This window comes from Pecten maximus, chromosome 2, assembly GCF_902652985.1.
Source record: "Pecten maximus chromosome 2, xPecMax1.1, whole genome shotgun sequence".
Taxonomy (NCBI): domain Eukaryota; kingdom Metazoa; phylum Mollusca; class Bivalvia; order Pectinida; family Pectinidae; genus Pecten; species Pecten maximus.
In genome coordinates, this window is record NC_047016.1 from 13,047,052 (window position 1) to 13,067,752 (window position 20,701).

At 33.6% G+C, this 20,701-nt stretch overlaps 1 protein-coding gene and 1 long non-coding RNA gene across 3 annotated transcripts in view; one reads left to right on the top strand and one right to left on the bottom strand.

Moving 5' to 3' along the window:
• The window catches only part of LOC117318056 (LIM/homeobox protein Lhx9-like), a 51,428-nt gene that overhangs the window by 11,942 nt on the left and 18,785 nt on the right, over window positions 1-20,701 (bottom strand). The gene's annotated exons all lie outside the window — the stretch shown is intronic.
• Window positions 6,640-8,464, top strand: LOC117318072. The gene is made up of 2 exons (XR_004530295.1): window positions 6,640-6,764; window positions 8,025-8,464. It is a non-coding gene; the product is annotated as an uncharacterized LOC117318072 (long non-coding RNA).

The following is a 20,701-nucleotide window of genomic DNA, read 5'->3' on the forward strand; positions in this document are numbered from 1 at the left end:
TGTTACGGATTAGCTGTATTTGACAGTCACGTGTACAGAAGGATTACGACATGCAATGTCTTGTAACGGCTCATCGTGTACCTTCCAAATTTCCTCACGAGGATTACAATTAAATATATCTTAAATAACGACAGCTATTGCTGTTTTAATCTCTTTTACATTTTATGTTAATCATACCAATAAAAACTGAAGTTAAGAATTTTGTTTCCACAAAAATAATAAACTATCTACTAACAATTGTATCTGACCTCGATGTATTGTATATCGACGTTTAAGTATTTAGTCGACATTTTATCTTAACCTATTAAGGCAATGTTGACAAAGTCATGTTGAGACTAACCATGGTCTTATTTTGGTGATGCTGAACGTGACATTGGCATCATTAGGATTGAGTACACTGATGACGTCAATATAAGTTAGCTTCCATGTACAATTTGTATTGTTTTCTTTCCTTATGATAAAGCTGAAATTGCTCGTCTTGTTCCGTGAACTGTTAAACACTCACATAGTTGTCCTGGTGAATAATCACAATTACACGTCCCTATCATTGTCCCAAGGTTCTATAAAGATCTGTCCAGCTGAATTCTTCTACTAGATTATCAGATTATCAGACATATCGCAGACACCAAAACTATAAAGCTCAGTTTTATTTACAATGGAGACCGGGATTAGTCTTCTTACCCGGGTATTTGACTATTTACTGTCGTAAGCTATTGAGTATTTTTCTCGCTGTTTTTTCAGCTCGCCACTCGCCACGTTTGTTTATGTTTTGCGCCTTCGCTAAACCTTACATCAGATGAAGACCATGTCAGAAGGATGATGAGGTCAGTATCATTTCAGTGGAATCTTGCATCAGACCATGTCCGAAGGATGATGGAGACAGTGTAACATGTTACAAATTACCCCAATAACCTTTTAAAACAATGCCAAGTCTGTAAGGAATCCCTCCCCCTTTTTTGTTCCAGAGAACAGAATGATTAAGACGTTTTAACAAATTAAAGTTATTAAGTCTGCTGGCTACGACATAATCAGACGGATTTCGTCACACCTTCACGCGATATAGGGAATATTCTAGATAAATATTACATTATGTGACATACTCTATATAATACTAATAATAAATATATTTGGTTATATGATTAGTCGTTTGGTTACATCTTTAGGGGGTTTGATTACATCTTTAGGGGTTTAGTTGCATGTTTAGGGGTTTGGTTACATCTATAGGGGTTTAGTTACATGTTTAGGGGTTTGGTTACATCTATATGTGTTTAGTTACATGTTTAGGGGTTTAGTTACATCTATAGGGGTTTAGTTACATCTATAGGGGTTTAGTTACATGTTTAGGGGTTTAGTTACACCTATAGGGGTTTAGTTACATCTATAGGGGTTTAGTTACATGTTTAGGGGTTTAGTTACACCTATAGGGGTTTAGTTACATCTATAGGGGTTTAGTTACGTGTTTTGGGGTTTGTTTACATCTATAGGGGTTTAGTTACATGTTTTGGGGTTTGTTTACATCTATAGAGGTTTAGTTACATGTTTTGGGGTTTAGTTACATCTATAGGGGTTTAGTTACATGTTTAGGGGTTTGGTTACATCTATAGGGGTTTAGTTACATGTTTAGGGGTTTAGTTACATCTATAGGGGTTTAGTTACATGTTTTGGGGTTTAGTTACATCTATAGGGGTTTAGTTCCATGTTTAGGGGTTTAGTTACATGTTTAGGGGTTTGGTTACATCTATATGGGTTTAGTTACATCTATAGGGGTTTGGTTACATCTATAGGGGTTTAGTTACATCTATAGGGGTTTAGTTACATGTTTAAGGGTTTGGTTACATCTATAGGGGTTTGGTTACATCTTTTAGGGGTTTGGTTACATCTATAGGGGTTTGGTTACATCTTTTAGGGGTTTAGTTACATGTTTTGGGGTTTGTTTACATCTATAGGGGTTTGGTTACATCTATAGGGGTTTGGTTACATGTTTAGGGGTTTAGTTACATGTTTTGGGGTTTGTTTACATCTATAGGGGTTTGGTTACATCTTTTAGGGGTTTGGTTACATCTATAGGGGTTTAGTTACATGTTTAGGGGTTTAGTTACATCTATAGGGGTTTAGTTACATGTTTAGGGGTTTAGTTACATCTATAGGGGTTTAGTTACATGTTTAGGGGTTTGGTTACATCTATAGGGGTTTGGTTACATCTTTTAGGGGTTTGGTTACATCTATAGGGGTTTAGTTACATGTTTAGGGGTTTGGTTACATCTATAGGGGTTTAGTTACATCTATAGGGGTTTAGTTACATCTATAGGGGTTTAGTTACATCTATAGGGGTTTAGTTACATGTTTAGGGGTTTAGTTACATCTATAGGGGTTTAGTTACATGTTTAGGGGTTTGGTTACATCTATAGGGGTTTGGTTACATCTTTTAGGGGTTTGGTTACATCTATAGGGGTTTAGTTACATGTTTAGGGGTTTGGTTACATCTATAGGGGTTTAGTTACATGTTTAGGGGTTTGGTTACATGTTTAGGGGTTTGGTTACATCTATAGGGGTTTAGTTACATGTTTAGGGGTTTGGTTACATCTATAGGGGTTTAGTTACATGTTTAGGGGTTTGGTTACATCTATAGGGGTTTAGTTACATGTTTTGGGGTTTGGTTACATCTTTAGGGGTTTGATTACATCTTTAGGGGTTTAGTCACATGTTTAGGGGTTTGGTTACATCTATAGGGGTTTGGTTACATCTTTTAGGGGTTTGGTTACATCTATAGGGGTTTAGTTACATGTTTAAGGGTTTAGTTACATCTATAGGGGTTTAGTTACATCTATATGGGTTTAGTTACATCTTTTAGGGGTTTGGTTACATCTATAGGGGTTTAGTTACATGTTTAGGGGTTTGGTTACATCTATAGGGGTTTGGTTACATCTTTTAGGGGTTTGGTTACATCTATAGGGGTTTAGTTACATCTTTAGGGGTTTGGTTACATCTTTTAGGGGTTTGGTTACATCTATAGGGGTTTAGTTACATCTATAGGGGTTTAGTTACATCTATAGGGGTTTAGTTACATCTATAGGGGTTTAGTTACATCTATAGGGGTTTAGTTACATCTATAGGGGTTTAGTTACATCTATAGGGGTTTAGTTACATCTATAGGGGTTTAGTTACATGTTTTGGGGTTTGTTTACATCTATAGGGGTTTAGTTACATGTTTAGGGGTTTAGTCACATGTTTAGGGGTTTAGTTACATCTATAGGGGTTTAGTTACATGTTTAGGGGTTTGGTTACATCTTTACGGATTTAATTACATCTATATCTGTTTTGTTACAAGATACTTGTAGCAATAATAAAGAATCTCAACTATTACAACCATTGAGGCATAAGTTACCACAGACACTATGTATTAGATTGATTTCAATGAAACACTTACCTTTTTCGGACGAATGAAACGACTGATCTTTTTAACTAAATATACCAACATGAATAGGATCTGAGAGTCAATTTCCACTCGATCGTAAAATATAACATGCTGCATATAAAATACATTGTAATAATTTCACATCAGCTATATTATATTGGTATCTGATTGTAATGACTGTGTTTTATTAGGATATCTCCAACAACAATCAAACCAAATGCTTCTCATGTGTTATTTTTTCTCAAACATTCCTTGTAATGTTTTCCATATGGTCGCGATTACTATTGAAAGGCCAAGGTCACTGCTGATATGCGTATTGTGGATGTAATATTAATTGGTTAAATAAGCTATGGCAAGAGTAAATGTAAAAGTTTCCTCCCAGCCAACACATAGAATAATTCACAAAAGCTGCAACAAAAAATGGTACATTTGATATATGTATACACGTACGTATCAGCAGGATAAAGGACTATACCATGTGATTTTCTGTCGAGCTCGTACTCCCCAGCGTAAAGGGGATTTTTATCAAAGACTCATAAACAAACTATATTGGTATTCTTTTGTTGCGTTTTGACGCGATCGTCTGTCCCTGGCTACATCACTGGTGTGCCGACTTGTGAACTATGTAGTATAGCTCTGACGTTAACAGCAAGGAAATGTTCGCTCTTTTCACAAAGTAATAATACCATCATAAAACAAACGTAATATTTCGAAATATTCCTCGACAGTGTCTATCAAACAGTGGGGAAGTTGAAAAGCTTCTCTTTACGGAATTAGATGTATAGACAGGCTTTACTTCTGACGTATATATAAAAGCCTCAGTCCAGCACGCAAAGAAATATTCTGAATTACACATGATCAGGATTTCGATTGTTTTACATTCTTGTTACGGTACACGTTTTCGTATTGGAACGTTAAAAAACTACTGCACATGCTCTAAGGTCAAATGATGAAACTATACTGGTGATTTTGAAAGTATGCTGTTATTCATATTTCCAAACTTGCTCCGAGGGTTGTATTGACAGGTACAAAACTGTATTCGAACAATCTGGGAACCTGATAGCGAATTTAATCTGACATGAGTTCGGCCCCTAAAGGCTCATATCAAAATGTATTGGTTTTTTTTTTTTCGATATAAACATTTCCGTTATAGAAACTTTACATTTGTATGTACAAACAACATTTCCGTTACAGAAATTTTACATTTGTATGCACAAACAACATTTCCGTTACAGAAATTTTAAAATTGTATGTACAAACAACATTTCCATTACAATTGTATGAACACACAATATTTCCATTACAGAAGTTTTGCAACTGTGTGTATAAACAACATTTTCATTCAATTGTATGTACAAACAACAGTTTCATTCAATTGTATGTACAAAAAGCATTTCCATTACAGAAGTTTTGCAATTGTATGTACAAGGGCCGATGCTTGTTCCACTGATCACATTTATAAATCGATAACCACAATTAAACTGATTTATATCAGGTTTGGATTAGGAAGTGCTAGTATTGCCGCCACTAACTGTTTACTGTTGACACATTTAAATCATGTTGGGAATTGTAATATAAATATATTGGATAGTTGTTGTTATGGTAACAACCAATGCTACTTTACTTTCAGTCTTATATACCTAGTTATGATGTCCCATTATCTTACAGCATTATAGACATGCATTTCTGTGTCGTATAAATACCAGTGGATATCACTAGATTCTGAAGAGACCGGATGCATTTTAATTTAAAACAATTTCCATTCAAGGTCTGTCGTTTCTTTTGGTCCAAAAATCCTTGATAAATCACACAGACGCCAACTTTACATAGTGAAACAAAAGCTTCTCAAAGTCAACCGTAAACAGTCGAATTATGCCTTAGAGTTGTACATTACTAAATCGTCTTTGAGCCCGATTTCTTTTTATTCTCAGTCCGTTCTGAAACAACCTTACATATAATATTCTTCACAGAGAAATACGGAGAGCTACTCTTAGATAGAAAATATTACATATTACATATATAGCACTCCACATAAACGTTGTAAACATCTAGACATAACTTGTTTGACGGTAAAAACACACGCGAGTTTGATGCTAGTTGTTTTATCCTTATTAAATAAAACGGAACAATTAGGATGCATTACTGAGCCCGAAACCTCGTGGGGGATAGAGGTAAAGCTATAGAGTCAGACCCCCCTCCTCATACCTACCCCTCCTCCCACACCACACACACCGAAACTTACGTCATCTACACACTGGCTCTCAGGTCGAACTGACGGGGCATTTGGTTTATTTTGTCTACCATCATATATATGCGACTTTTAACAATAAAATATCTAGCAATGTTTATAATGGAAAATACGTTTTCAATTTTTTGTTGTTGACATCCACTGTACAAAGTCCACCTATGAATCTTTTCATCGTCCTTACGCCTTTAGTTTTTGTCCGGGTTTGTGTTGACGTAATCACAACGTGCCTTGTTTTAGGTTCTCAAATGAAAGCAGTTTTGTACTGTGGTATACGAACATTGATCAAAGACATAATATGAGATGTTGGTTTTGATAATAGACCCATAAGTGGCCGAAAGCGTTTTGTGGCAGCTAGTAGCCTGGCAGGCTTAGTAGCCGGGTGCTCGACTGTTGATGACCCCGGATCATTCAGTTATGAGTGTGTAACAACGGCAACACACAAATCCCACATATAAGTACACAGTATATTCCAGATTGAAATGATTACTGGCCTGTTATCCCGAAAACCATATTCAATACCATCGAGCTGAACTGTGTTTGACTTTAAATGTGTGGTGTCACAGGAACTGTGACGTCACCGAAGAACATTACAGACACTGGGAAAGAAGACCACCCTTATTTCTATTTCTAATCAGTCCGATTCCCAAATGCTTCAAAATTATCTTTGTCGTATCAGAAACAGGATATTTATAAAACTCATGAAGAATCTTTTATTTTAAAGGAAAAGTCCCGTGTCATCAATTACATATCAAGTTGAAGCTCAAATATGAACCAAAGATTAACAAATCGTCAAAGGTTGTCGTATTTTTTCCAGTTAGCTAATTAAAGGCGCGATCAACAATGACACCGAGACACGCCATGGCATCCATATAAACGTAACCTTTGACAGTTATATAAGGCAACTTAATGGCATGACCATTCACAAAAAAAGTAGGTCAAGAGTTGTGATAGAGTTCACACATTTACCTACATTTCAGGAGCGGAAGGATATCAGAAGTGCATAGACAAAGTACCGCCATCCTAAACGATCCTATCAGCGGATGTAGATCTACGACTTCCGGAAGAAGCGGTTATATTAAGAGAAGACAGGGAACCTATCACGTATGTTGGTTTCTAGAGTTTATTACACAAACAATAACTATGACGTTAGACTTCCAATACTCACAAAAAGTATCTTCTTTTGATATGTGATAAAGCGATGACGTTTACAGTTGTATGACTGATTCTCCAAACCGTCATGGTATTATTAATAAAGTAATGATATGTTACTGGAATATTTTGGAGTAATCCGTTAGGACTGCTCCCATCCACAACACGCAATTAATTTAAATGGCACATTCTTACAAATGCCTGTCAAACATACGCCCACAAATAGTTCAAATATCATTAGTTTTCGGGTTTTTTTTTCTTGCAGGACAGAAATATCTTCAACAGAGAACATAAAGTTGATGGAGATTTTTGCCTCCGTTAAAACACTGTGTATATATCACTTTAATTGAGGTTTCGACTACACGTGTCTGGGTCTATTAGTCAACAGTTATCCACTACATATGCTTGACCTTATTTGTCAACGCGTAACATTGGACTCGGATGCTCTCCGTAATCTTTTGACGAGATTTAAAGTCGTGTAGTTCATCACTCTGACGTTATACCAGATTTATAATTTGGTTTTTATTCGATAATACATTGGAGATTGTATTTGTTACAACCACCTGTTAGTGTACGTCGAAAGGTATCCATTAACTATTAAAGACTCCAGACATTTCAACAATTGGCGGGGAAAACTTAACACAACAAGAAAACTTTTCAATACGAATAAAAAGCAGCAGTAATGGACGAAAACGCAAATACAGATTTTTTTTTTTTTTTTTTTTACATTTATACATTTATACATTTGCATCATTGCTTTAACTACAGGCACACATGTCTCCCTACAATAATTCCGATTTTAGTTAGAATAACAATGCTGCTCGATAAATTTATTAATGAAATATTCCTCATGCTTCAGACATACTAAATGTCTGTAGGCTGAACCCGTATCCTGTCATATTCGTATGGTTGTTCTGAGGAGCATTGCATGAAAGTCAATCATGTAAGTGATTGTGGAGTTAATCATGGAGACTTCCCTGGGAGAGACATCACCTACACTATCAGTTACATCACCATAGCTGGTCATTACGTCCACACAGATATACAGTAACGTCTTTGATGTTTTACTTCTGGTTATAAATTGTAAAAAAGAAAATATTTAAAGTTTTACGTATGACGCAGGTTATACTGGAGGTAGGCTATTAGATACCTTACATTCATACATAAAATCAATGATATATGGTTCTTTACACGAAGCTATTTCTATTTTAGGATACCTTTTAGATACAGCTGGTAACATTCTGCGGTCAAACCAGAAATGTTTATTCCGCCGGACTGACCATAAACTACAACACGAGTGTCGGACTTCAATACCCGAGATTTCCATTGCCGGAGCCCGTCTGTGTTAATCTTATCTCTGGCTCCGCCCTCCGAGGTTTTCCTAGCCCAGTCCCTGACAGGCCCGATAACGATGTCGACGGCGTATCAGGCTGCTGCGACAAGTCTCCTGGGGTGACTATAAAACTACAGTTTAAGTGTAAATTTGTTGTTGCCCGGGGTTATCACAAGGTTCAAGTGCTGTAATACCTCACGGTGCAAGCACAGATAGCATATCTACCGGCCAAACGTTTTCGTAGCGTACTTGAGTGAGAGTTCAGAGAGTAGAATTCGAAGAAAGTTGCTTCATTTTTAATAAAAATTAATAAGTCGCATGTTTTTGTGTTGGGGTTTTATTTTTTCTTTAGTAAATTGCCACTGCCTTAAATCTCTGTTGGCTTCCGAACGATATAATTGCTTGCTGCCTCCCTCCGCATCACAATATTGTCCTCGTGCTCAGCATAGTATATATACCAACAATGTATTTTCACCCAGACAATATTCATAGAATCTATACCAGCAATGTATGTTCACCCAGACAATATTCATAGAATCTATACCAGCAATGTATGTTCACCCAGACAATATTCATAGAATCTATAGCAACAATGTATTTTCACCCAGACAATATTCATAGAATCTATACCAGCAATGTATTTTCACCCTGATGATATTCATAGAATCTATAGCAACAATGTATTTTCACCCTGATAATATTCATATAATCTATAGCAACAATGTATTTTCACCCAGACAATATTCATAGAATCTATAGCAACAATGTATTTTCACCCTGATAATATTCATAGAATCTATAGCAACAATGTATTTTCACCCTGATAATATTCATAGAATCTATAGCAACAATGTATTTTCACCCAGACAATATTCATAGAATCTATAGCAACAATGTATTTTCACCCTGATAATATTCATAGAATCTATAGCAACAATGTATTTTCACCCAGACAATATTCATAGAATCTATACCAACAATGTATTTTCACCCAGATAATATTCATAGAATCTATACCAACAATGTATTTTCACCCAGATAATATTCATAGAATCTATACCAACAATGTATTTTCACCCAGATAATATTCATAGAATCTATACCAACAATGTATTTTCACCCAGATAATATTCATAGAATCTATACCAACAATGTATTTTCACCCAGACAATATTCATAGAATCTATACCAACAATGTATTTTCACCCAGATAATATTCATAGAATCTATAGCAACAATGTATATTCACCCAGATAATATTCATAGAATCTATACCAACAATGTATTTTCACCCTGATAATATTCATATAATCTATAGCAACAGTGTATGCATCCATGCATTACTCTCTCCACAGGTGAACTGTGTAAGCTTTAGCAAGCATCTTTATTATTACACAAGTTACTAATATATAAGCTCTTTAATAAAGATCTAGTCAACTAAATTATCTAGATCCTGATTCTACCTAGTTATCAAGCAGGAAACAACATTATGGCATCATCTTTCGGAAAGTTTATTTATATATGCTAACTGCTTTAATTCAAATTACACCAATAATTCATATCTTCAACGTTTCTGTGTTCCGTTGGGACAATGCTCGAACGTTGATGATAAAACATAATATATGTGCTCACTAATGTGAGTGAATATAAAGGCTAATTAGCGTTAATAAGAGTACAATGTTTATTGTTTATATATTCCTCTACTAATTACTAAGGAACTAAAGTACAGCGAAAAGAACACGGTCATATTAATGGTCGTAGAACAAATGAACTTTTCAATACACATATCGACATAATCATCATGAGGTGAATATACATTTTATGAACCTAGTAAATTTGATATTAACCGACGCGACAGCGCATTATGTTGTGTACTGCTAAACAGGATCACAATTCTCGATCTGGCAAACATATCTATCGTTGACAATTGGAGACTGTGATATGTTATACTTTTGGAAAATTTGATTTTGAGACAAACAGAAAATGGTTAAGTGTATTATTTTTGTGCCAATATTTCCACAACTGTTGACCTAGAATAAATTAGTTCTATCTGTTTTAACAGTATCTTAGTTTGTTCCTCACATCGACCTATCGGGTACATAGTACTACGTCATCAAGGCAGAGAAGTATACCTCACTGATTACATAATGAAGATTTCTAATTAACTCTAGTTTTAAGCGATTAACTCTGGCATATGACAGATGGATTAATAAAGTCATTTGCTGTCTACCTAATCAACAACACAGGAAAGTATAACTGAGCGACTAACGTTATTAAACAGACTTTGTGTGTCGCGAGCTAGTGTATTAGATCATCCCCGTATCCCGTCCGGCTCAGCTTCATCAACTTAGCACACACAGCGACGAGCATTGTTTTTGTTTCTAATCAACAACCTAATTTTTAAATCTTGCTGCACTTGATCATACGAGTATTTATTGCATAATGAAATCACGTTGGATAATACAATTTATGCTAACAAAGCCAGAGAACGCTACATTGATAAGTTTGAACGTATGCATCTGACGGGGAAATCTTTGATGAATAAAACCAATACCGTAAAAACTTGTTCGCGGTGTAATTCACATCTTCCACATTATTTTTCTAGATTAACGTTTATATCTTTAATTTTTTCTTGTTTAAATTCTTCTTCCGTGCAACGTAGTTGTTCTTCCAATAAATCAGCCCGATCTAGGATTTATATTATTTTGTTCAAATAGCATTATACAATAATGCTAGTCCATTTCTCTTCAACATTGATAATCTACACCCTATTGCCGCCGGAATGTTTGCAGTTTCAGCATTAGATTATGTCTAATTAAGTATGTTCTTTGTTTTAAATAATACATTTTATCTTACTGAATTTACCCTAATTAATGTACATATATAAACTGATTATAAATGTTTATACTACATTGAATGGATATCGTATTTAGTTGCTGTACATTGTTGTATGGTGAAATGTGACTTGTTTATTTTTATCATACATATATATATATAGAATGCCTAATACCTTTTCGCGTAAATTCGAAGGTATATTTATTTTAGACACATAATCTGTATTATTATCACAAATTTATATTAGGTATCATATTCAATAGTGGAGGAATGACCAACGGAAACAGACCAAAACGTTACCCATTGGCCGGCAGGTACTCAGTGAAAGAATGTTGAGATTGCTTCGTAGGAAAGCACTAGACCGTGTCACCAAAACAAGACCTGGAGCTGTGATACATTGGGAGTAGGTTTGTAGCATGTCTTGTCACATAAAGCTGAAAACCTTGCCCAGGGTGCTTCTCAGAATACCTACAGCGTTAGCTTCTCTACCCACTTTCTTGTCAAAGACAAATCGTGTTCAGTATTGATAATCCTTTAAACCGTTCCACGGATCATACATAGTTCAGGGCTACAGGGATAGCCAACGACATTTACAGAAAAGGGACAACAGTACAATAAGATAAAAAAATGTTTAGTAAGATCAAGACTTGAAAACCACGGGGATTCCTGGTCTTTTGTTCGCGACAGAATTCTATTTGGAACTCGCAGTGGCGAAAACCGCGGTTAAGCCTTCGGCAATTTAGACCACCTTCAACGCAGTGTCAATGGAAGTTAAAGAGCGTTACAAACGTAGGGAGAACAGAGACTGTGAAGGAAACGCCCCGTGAAGTTTTGCAATTGTGAAGTGTTTAGAGAGTCAATCAACCGTGAAACATCCTACATTCTGACAAAATCTGTCAACAGGTTGAAAGCGTCGCGACAACTTCCCAAATTCATCTGAAGTTTCAGTTTACGTCACAACATCCTAACGTTATCTGGAGGTTTATGTCACAACATCCTAACGTTATCTGGAGGTTTATGTCACAAGTTAGATGTAAATATGTGGTCCCTGTTCTAGTGTGATGACGGTTTTTGTTACAGCATCGCCAGACTTCTCAAATTATTGTTCAAATAATTTTACCTAAATAATTCTCCGCTATTCTGAGTTTTTGTACAAATAATTAAAATGTTAATGCATGCATATACAGACATTCATTAGCGATTTCTGATTATTTGTATCGTACGGACATGAACTTACGGTCTTGTTTTGATACATTTTGTCCCACTTCAAAACTCACTCAGGATCCATGGCAATTTGATACTAACATGAAGTCGGATATTATCTACTAGTGAAGTTAGGACAGAATTCAATCTTTTGTTTGTGCTTTATAAATAATTTCGTTATTTTAATGAGATTAATTTGAAATATCATGCTATTAATATCAATATCTATTAGTGTTTTCAAAACTCTTAAATCAGTGCACCATGTCATATTTAACTGAACAAAAAAATTCATGTATTACTGAACACAATGTTTTATTTTAGTGAATATAATATATATGCTGATCGCGGGAAATATAGACATCATTAATGTAAGTTTTATGGGAAATTCAGGAATCCTGCATTCATCCATTAGTCACGTACGATGTTACAAATTATAAATGTCAATTATAGAAAACTTATATCAAACTTGATTCAATCATATCAATTCCTCATTCCTCAGAGGAAACAATGAATCGTCGAGACAATTTTAAAAATGTGTATTATTTCAATATCAGTATATACTCTTAATTATTTATGAGAGTGTTCCGAATTCCAGTTCTTGAGATGAGCAATTCATTTGCGCTAGTAGGCGCGTGACAGTAACAAATAGGCCTATTACCAGCAGGAAGAGCGAGACTTGAATAAAGAGTCCTATCTAGAGGGGATCGCTCATTAATTCCTAGTTGTGATAATCCGATGCTTCAAGTATGCACATGACATTTATAAGACACAGTGCTACCCTTCAGAACGGCATCCTCCTCGTCAGTAGATGAGGCATGGCCGCACGGCTAACTTTATGTGCCTTAAAACCATTGACATTTTAAACAAGATAAATACTTCTGGAAAATTGGATCATCCCAAGGTAGAATATTTTCTACTGTCAGTTAACCAAATGTTCTGGGTATTTTATTGATGTTACGCAATCTTACAACTATATTTGAGTGTACATGATGAAAACAGACCAGTATGCTAACCAAACTTAACTGAATTTATTTTGTAGGAAGGGTAGCTGCTCCATGAACAGATATGCCGAAGACAACTTGTCTCATTAATAAGTGTCAACGACTGCTCGCGAACTCATGAAAACTCGATATGCAATGTCTTCTGAAAATACAAACGTATTAATGATACCGTACTGCAATGAAATTAAAATGAATGTTACGACGGTTTTAGGAATTGCAGTTTGCGTTAGAAACAACAACACTTACGGGGAAAATAAAAAGGACAGAATTATCTTACCCCGCTTTCGTGTTTTGTTTGAATTTACTTCGAAAGCCGGAATTGTTTTTAGTATGAAATTTATCGATTTACTTAAAATAATGCTAATTTTTCCAAAGAGAAAAAAACCCATTCAATTAAACGATGTATTTTTAGAATCAATAAATATCTTTTTAACTGACTAAGGGATTTCTTAGCGGTAAACACATGTTGAAATTACAATGAAACAACTTGACTGAGGAGCTTATTGTAAAGGCATTTTAGAATTCACAGTGTATATAAACCGTTGTAAAATTAACATATGATATTCATACTATCGTTAAGCTAACTAATTTTCATCAATTAGCTCCAATATTACAAAGCACGTTAAAATTATGTTCTTGACGTATATTCTGATTTATTCAAGATAATGTATTCAGTATTTAGTAATACATTTTGTGTGACTTTGTTTTTATCGATACCTACAAAGCAGTGTAATTCATCTAGCCTTTAATGATTTAGGAGGGTGATTTTCTAACACGTGAAGTTCGTAGTCTATGAAAATATACCATACTAATAAACGCTAGAAAATATTGAACTTAAAAGGATTTTCTTAGTTTTTATTTCTTTCATAACCTACCTCACGAACCTTCAATAGAAAGGATGTTTATCTATATGAATATAGAAGATAAGAATATCTTTGATTAACCATAGATATATTTTGTTATGCAGGCCTCTCATATGTACTAATTACATTTGTGTGTACAACGAGTCATTGGTAGATATATGATTTAGTAAAATAGATGTCAACATGTATTCGTCCAGTACCGCACGTTTGTGTAATATTTATCCGGATAGTAGGACAGTCCAGTACCGTACATTTGTGTAATATTTATCCGGATAGTAGTACAGCCCAGTACCGTACGTTTGTGTAATATTTATCCGGATAGTAGTACAGCCCAGTACCGCACGTGTGTGTAATATTTATCCGGATAGTAGTACAGCCCAGTACCGTACGTTTGTGTAATATTTATCCGGATAGTAGTACAGCCCAGTACCGTACGTTTGTGTAATATTTATCCGGATAGTAGTACAGCCCAGTACCGTACGTTTGTGTAATATTTATCCGGATAGTAGTACAGCCCAGTACGGTACGTTTATGTAATATTTATCCGGATAGTAGTACAGCCCAGTACCGTACGTTTGTGTAATATTTATCCGGATAATAATACAGCCCAGTACCGTACGTTTGTGTAATATTTATCCGGATAGTAGTACAGCCCAGTACCGTACGTTTGTGTAATATTTATCCGGATAATAATACAGCCCAGTACCGTACGTTTGTGTAATATTTATCCGGATAGTAATACAGCCCAGTACCATACGTTTGTGTAATATTTATCCGGATAGTAATACAGCCCAGTACCATACGTTTGTGTAATATTTATCCGGATAGTAGTACAGCCCCTGTAAACCCAACCCCGTGAATGTTATAATCATATCAAACCGTTCTAATATCCTGATAATTATCAGAGCTAGTTGTTAGTGGGACCAGTCGTACGCACGGGCCTATAATTGTGTGTTAACAACACTTAGGGTGGTTAAACAAATTACTCTACAATTGACGGAGATTTAACCAACTGTTTAGGAATAACTAACACTTAGGATTTCTCTAAATGAATTTACCGAAAACATTGCCTATTTTATCAACAGCATATGTAGGCTATTTTGTGAGAGTTATTAATGAAAAAAACTCGATGTGTGGTACAATATCATTGAACAAAGGTTACCAGTATTGTTTGTATCGATGGCATGTTCCACTTATTCTTTATTATCATTATTTTATTTTATTTATTTATTTAGTTATTCATTTTTATTTTCTTCACTGTAATGTAACCAAAAAAAAAAAAAAAAGAATCGGGTGGAAATTAAATGAACAATAATCAAAGTTACAAAAGCATTCGCGATATCATAAATGATTAACCCTGAGATGGCGGAGCTTTCGACGGTTTCCGGGGCCATGACAGACCCTTGAGCAGGCACAGGGGCAGTTGGGGGTGAATAGATATCTACTTATAATTATATGATGTGTATAACATGAATGGATCAACGGACCAACAGTCCAACACTATTTAATTCATTAATGTATGTCAGTTCAGTTGTATCTACATACCATTGTTCTGAATTATATACTATGATAAACAAATCGTTTGTATAAGAGAAATACAACTACATCAAGTTATTAATCCTGAATTAGTGGGGTTTTTTTTTCATTTCTGTAAAATTTTATATTTTAGCGCATTTAGAGTCTGTCTATAAATCTATGTTTATAAATTTAATGAATAAAATCCTTGTAATGATATATATAATTTTACGCAATGGTATTAAGAAATTTCTATTTTGGCAGAAAAGAGTTAACTTAATAACGAACTTCTCATTAATTCTAATGGTTAAATTTAACAGGCTTGCGTAAACTACTTCTCTAATTATAATACTTAACTATTCGAGGATAAGATTGCCTATACTTGTATTAAACAGACAGGTCGAATAAAAATTCCATCTATACTTGATAATTCATTGTTTGGCCTTGATGAGACAACATAGAGCCAATTATAAGTATAAGTTTGTCAACTCAAGAAATGTCTGCTGTTACATGGATAGCTGAGGTATCATTTCTACTTTTATCCTTAAAGATAGGGATGTGAAATTAATTCAAGCGTTGGTATCAAAAAATCATATTTAATTAAAAAATAAGGATGACATATGTAACCCATTGAAATGCTCAAATTAATATATTCTGATAACGCCTACTGTTTAAATACGAAAGAAATGAATAAAGAATACAATTTGCAAAAATCATCATGCCTTTTACTCAGGTGGGAATTATACTTTATCTGTACAGAAAACTAAAAGTATTATTACTTCCAAACATAACAAATTTTTAAAAGACTGTAAAATACTAGTTTACTTCTACACTAGTATCGTCCAGTCATTAAGATCGAAAAAACCCACTGAAAATGATAAATGATACTCCTGTTTGACGCTCTGCTGCATACACAATGTTAAATCCTTTGATATTGAACTAATATTGAATTAACAATCATAAATAATGATAATAACAATAATAAAATGTCAACATTGGAAATAATTTAAAAACATATTAACTAACTGTATATTATTCAAATGTAATTAGCTATTATTCAGTTGTTGTTTTTTTTTTGTTTTACATTGTTATAAATATTTGATTCAACTATAATCATCAATGTCTACCTATTGTAAGATTGACTACTAGCACATTACGGAGAAACACAATACACATTTTTCATTTAAATCTAGACATGAAAACAGCGCATTAGATTTTTCAGAACATCAATTCATAACTGAAATATTTCAATTGTAGAATGCTAGTTCTCCATATTGTATAAGTACATACTTTAAATAATACGATAATTAACAAGTGCTGTCCCAACAAAGCTTCAGAGAATAGTTTATGATGTAATTTGTTTGAAATATTTTGAAATCCATATATTTCGGCGTAAAAGAAATATTTGAGCTAAATAATATGCATATAACAATTATGAAATTTATTTATTTATCGTGATACGCTCTTGTTTGCGAAGAAATTATTTTTTTTGCAATAAGAATATTTTTGTAATGTTGGGTTTAAACATAATTTCATTTGTAATTAACGTCATATTATGGTATTGGATGTAATGATAATAATATAGTTTTAATATAGCAGCACTGATGTTTTAAAAAAAATATTGTAATATTTACATATACTGATATACAAAGAATGGACAGTAACCTTTGTCTCTGGTGAAATGCTTGCTGCGGATTATGGTGTAACGGGAAAACCGGCTTGCTTTATTAGTTTTTACGAAATAAAAAGGATTATCGTGCAAAACCATTCAATTCTTTTAGAAAACTACATAAATAACACTAACTAAAAATAAGATAATACATTTTATAATCTTGTTTAAATATCAAAGACCAGCCAGGGGAAAATTGAAAGAAAACACATTGCAAAAATCGAAATCAGACATACTAGTTAGAAATTAAAACTTTGGCAATGAGGAATATTCAAAATAAACATATACAATTCAATAAAGCTGTGAGATTAGATAATTTCGTCACATGAGTATTTGTGTTACTATAGGAAAATGTCTGTACGTTATGGTAATAATATTAGTGAAGTGAAAGCGACGTTCTGGGACTTTTATCCACATTTTATAATCCATTTAACAATACCTTTGAACTTTACAATAAGCAAGTATTAAGGAAAGCTAAGAGCTCGGTAGTCATCAGTGTTGTTGTATTAACCAAATCTCGGCTATAATTTCGTTTGAGAAGAAAATGCATGGTTATAATTGGAAAAAATCCCCTACCATTGTTTTATCAGAATCCAACGTATAATTCGGTTTGAGGGAAAAATGAATGTAATTGAAAAAGCTTGCAGTTCATCCGTTCAGTGTATTACCAGAATCCTGAGTATTATCGTAGAAGAAAAAGATAAAAAGGTATGGAGGTTTGGTAGGTAAACTGAGCCCTCTGTACGGTGACAAGTTAATCTGGGTATAATGTATGCATGCATTCCTAAAACAAAAACACTTGACTACAGCGGCACTTTAGTCTAACAGCTCTCTCATCATTTACAAAGATTTCTAGCAACATGAATTGTCCATTCTCAAATATGTAAAGATCCGACTTCATTTAATTAATTTATGATATTCACACAAAATAGTATCAGAATATGTTATTTCTGTAAATACAGTATGTGGACCAACTGTATCTACCAATTGATACTGACATATGACTTTGTTAAGTGCTGGAAATATTACGAAAACAACATGGCAGTTGTGTATATTTTGTATATAATTTGCCGATTGTATCAGCACCGCTGGATCATGTAATTCAAAACACATTTCATATCATGTGACGATAAGCCGAGATGCGATAAGATCTATTCATTGAAAAGCTCGCCTCCTTTTACACTGATAGCATCCAAGATTTCCGTCTTCGTCCCTAGATTAGTTTGTTTATTCAATAAAAATATTTTTGTATCCTAACGTATACTTTAGTGATAACCATCACGGAATAATTCAATGTGTTAAATTCTGTCATCATGTCTGTTATATTATCTATAAACCGCGTCACCTGATAAAATACACATGGATACTATTTTAGTATAGGGACGAGGAGACAACGGCTGATAAAATATCATGTGTCTCTTCTACAATTATTGGGATACGTTGTAAAATACCAATTAATAGTGGCATCAATTATTGGTTTAAACAAGACTGGTGACCGGCATAAATTATCATCAGGCTTGTATTTTTTCTGTATCTGGACTTTACCTCTGCGAAATTGTTAAAGAAAAGATAGTATTTGACACCTATTGATATCTCACAACGGCTGTCCTCTATCGTGTTAAATATCATAACAAAACATGACCAGAGTCAGGCGAGTGCTGGGGAAATACTGCTGTGTTAATTTAGCGTGAGCCAGTCTGATTTGGCGCGAGGAATGCCGGACTTATCAGCATCTCGCTTCAGTCGGCTCAGCGTGATAGTACAAGGCCTTGATAAACCTTTTTCGGGGTGACAAACGAATCGTGGAGTACAGTGATGCTAAAACGTTCGGGGGCCACTGTCCGTGAAATGGAAGAACAGAATGTAGCAGAAATAATATCCAGATCATTATATCAGTTATAATCCAGATCATTATATCAGTTATAATCTAAATCATTATATCAGTTATAATCTATATCATTATATCTGCTATAATCTAGATAATAATATCAGTTATAATTTAAACGATACAAATAACGTTCCATTTTATTAATCAGATCATTATATCAGTTATAATCCAGATCATTTCATCAGTTATAATCCAGATCATTATATCAATTATATTTAGATAATTAAATCAGTTATAATCTAAACGATACACATAACGTTCATTTTTATTAATCAGATCATTATATCAGTTATAATCTAGATAATTATATCAGTTATAATCTAAACGATACACATAACGTTCATTTTTAATAATCAGATCATTATATCAGTTATAATCTAGATCATTAGTATCAGTTATAATCTAAACGATACACATAACGTTCATTTTTAATAATCAGATCATTATATCAGTTATAGTCGAGATCATTTTATCAGTTATGATCTAGATCTATAGATAAGTTATAATCTAGATCATTATGTTAGTTATAATCTAAATCATTTTATCAGTTATAATCTAGATCATCAATATCAGTTATAATCTAGATCATCAATATCAGTTATAATCTAGATCATCAATATCAGTTATAATCTAGATCATCAATATCAGATATAATCTAGATCATTAATATCAGTTATAATCCAGATCTATAGATCAGTTATAATCTAAACGATACACATAACGTTCATTTTTAATAATCAGATCATTATATCAGTTATAATCTAGATCATTAGTATCAGTTATAATCTAGATCATTATATCTGTTATGATCTAGATCATTAGTATCAGTTATAATCTAGATCATTAATATCAGTTATAATCTAAACGATTTAAATAACTTTCATGCTTTATGTTTTAAAATTGCGATTATGTATGGAAAATGAGAACCAAAAACATACCTTCATAAAGATATATTATTGACAACATTGTATTTTGTTGAGCATGTTCAACCAATTAGCAATTTGCATGTACTTTTGTTTCTACCTTAATTTGTAAATGGATATTTAGTTAACCATACGTATGGAACCATGTTAATTAGCGCTTCCAATAAGAAGCTATTGCTATTTCTGTAGTTTAAATTCTTTTAAAAATCATCCTCTCAAATTCATTTTAAATAAAGGAATTGTTTTAAGATAATGTTATAACCTAACAATCCCTCTCACAAAATTATAAGTGAAAATAATATTATGAAAATAAAATGTATAATTTTATTCTGGAATGTACACAACTAATACATATCTATCTAAAACATAACACTTTGAACGTAGCAATGAGAATTCAGTGTTTACAGCAGATATGCATTGATTTATTTTATTTATTTTCTTAAGAGAGTTCACAACATATGTTCTTTTCTCTGATTCTGAGCAAATATAACGAAGTTCAAGCGATACCTAAAAAATACTGTAATTGAATATCATTTTTGTATAAATCGAATTCAGAGAGAAAATACGATGTGAATCGACCGCTGTTGAAGTGTTGCTACTTCAGATAATATCAATAAAGCTTCATTAAATATTTATAAAACTATTTGTTTTAATAATAG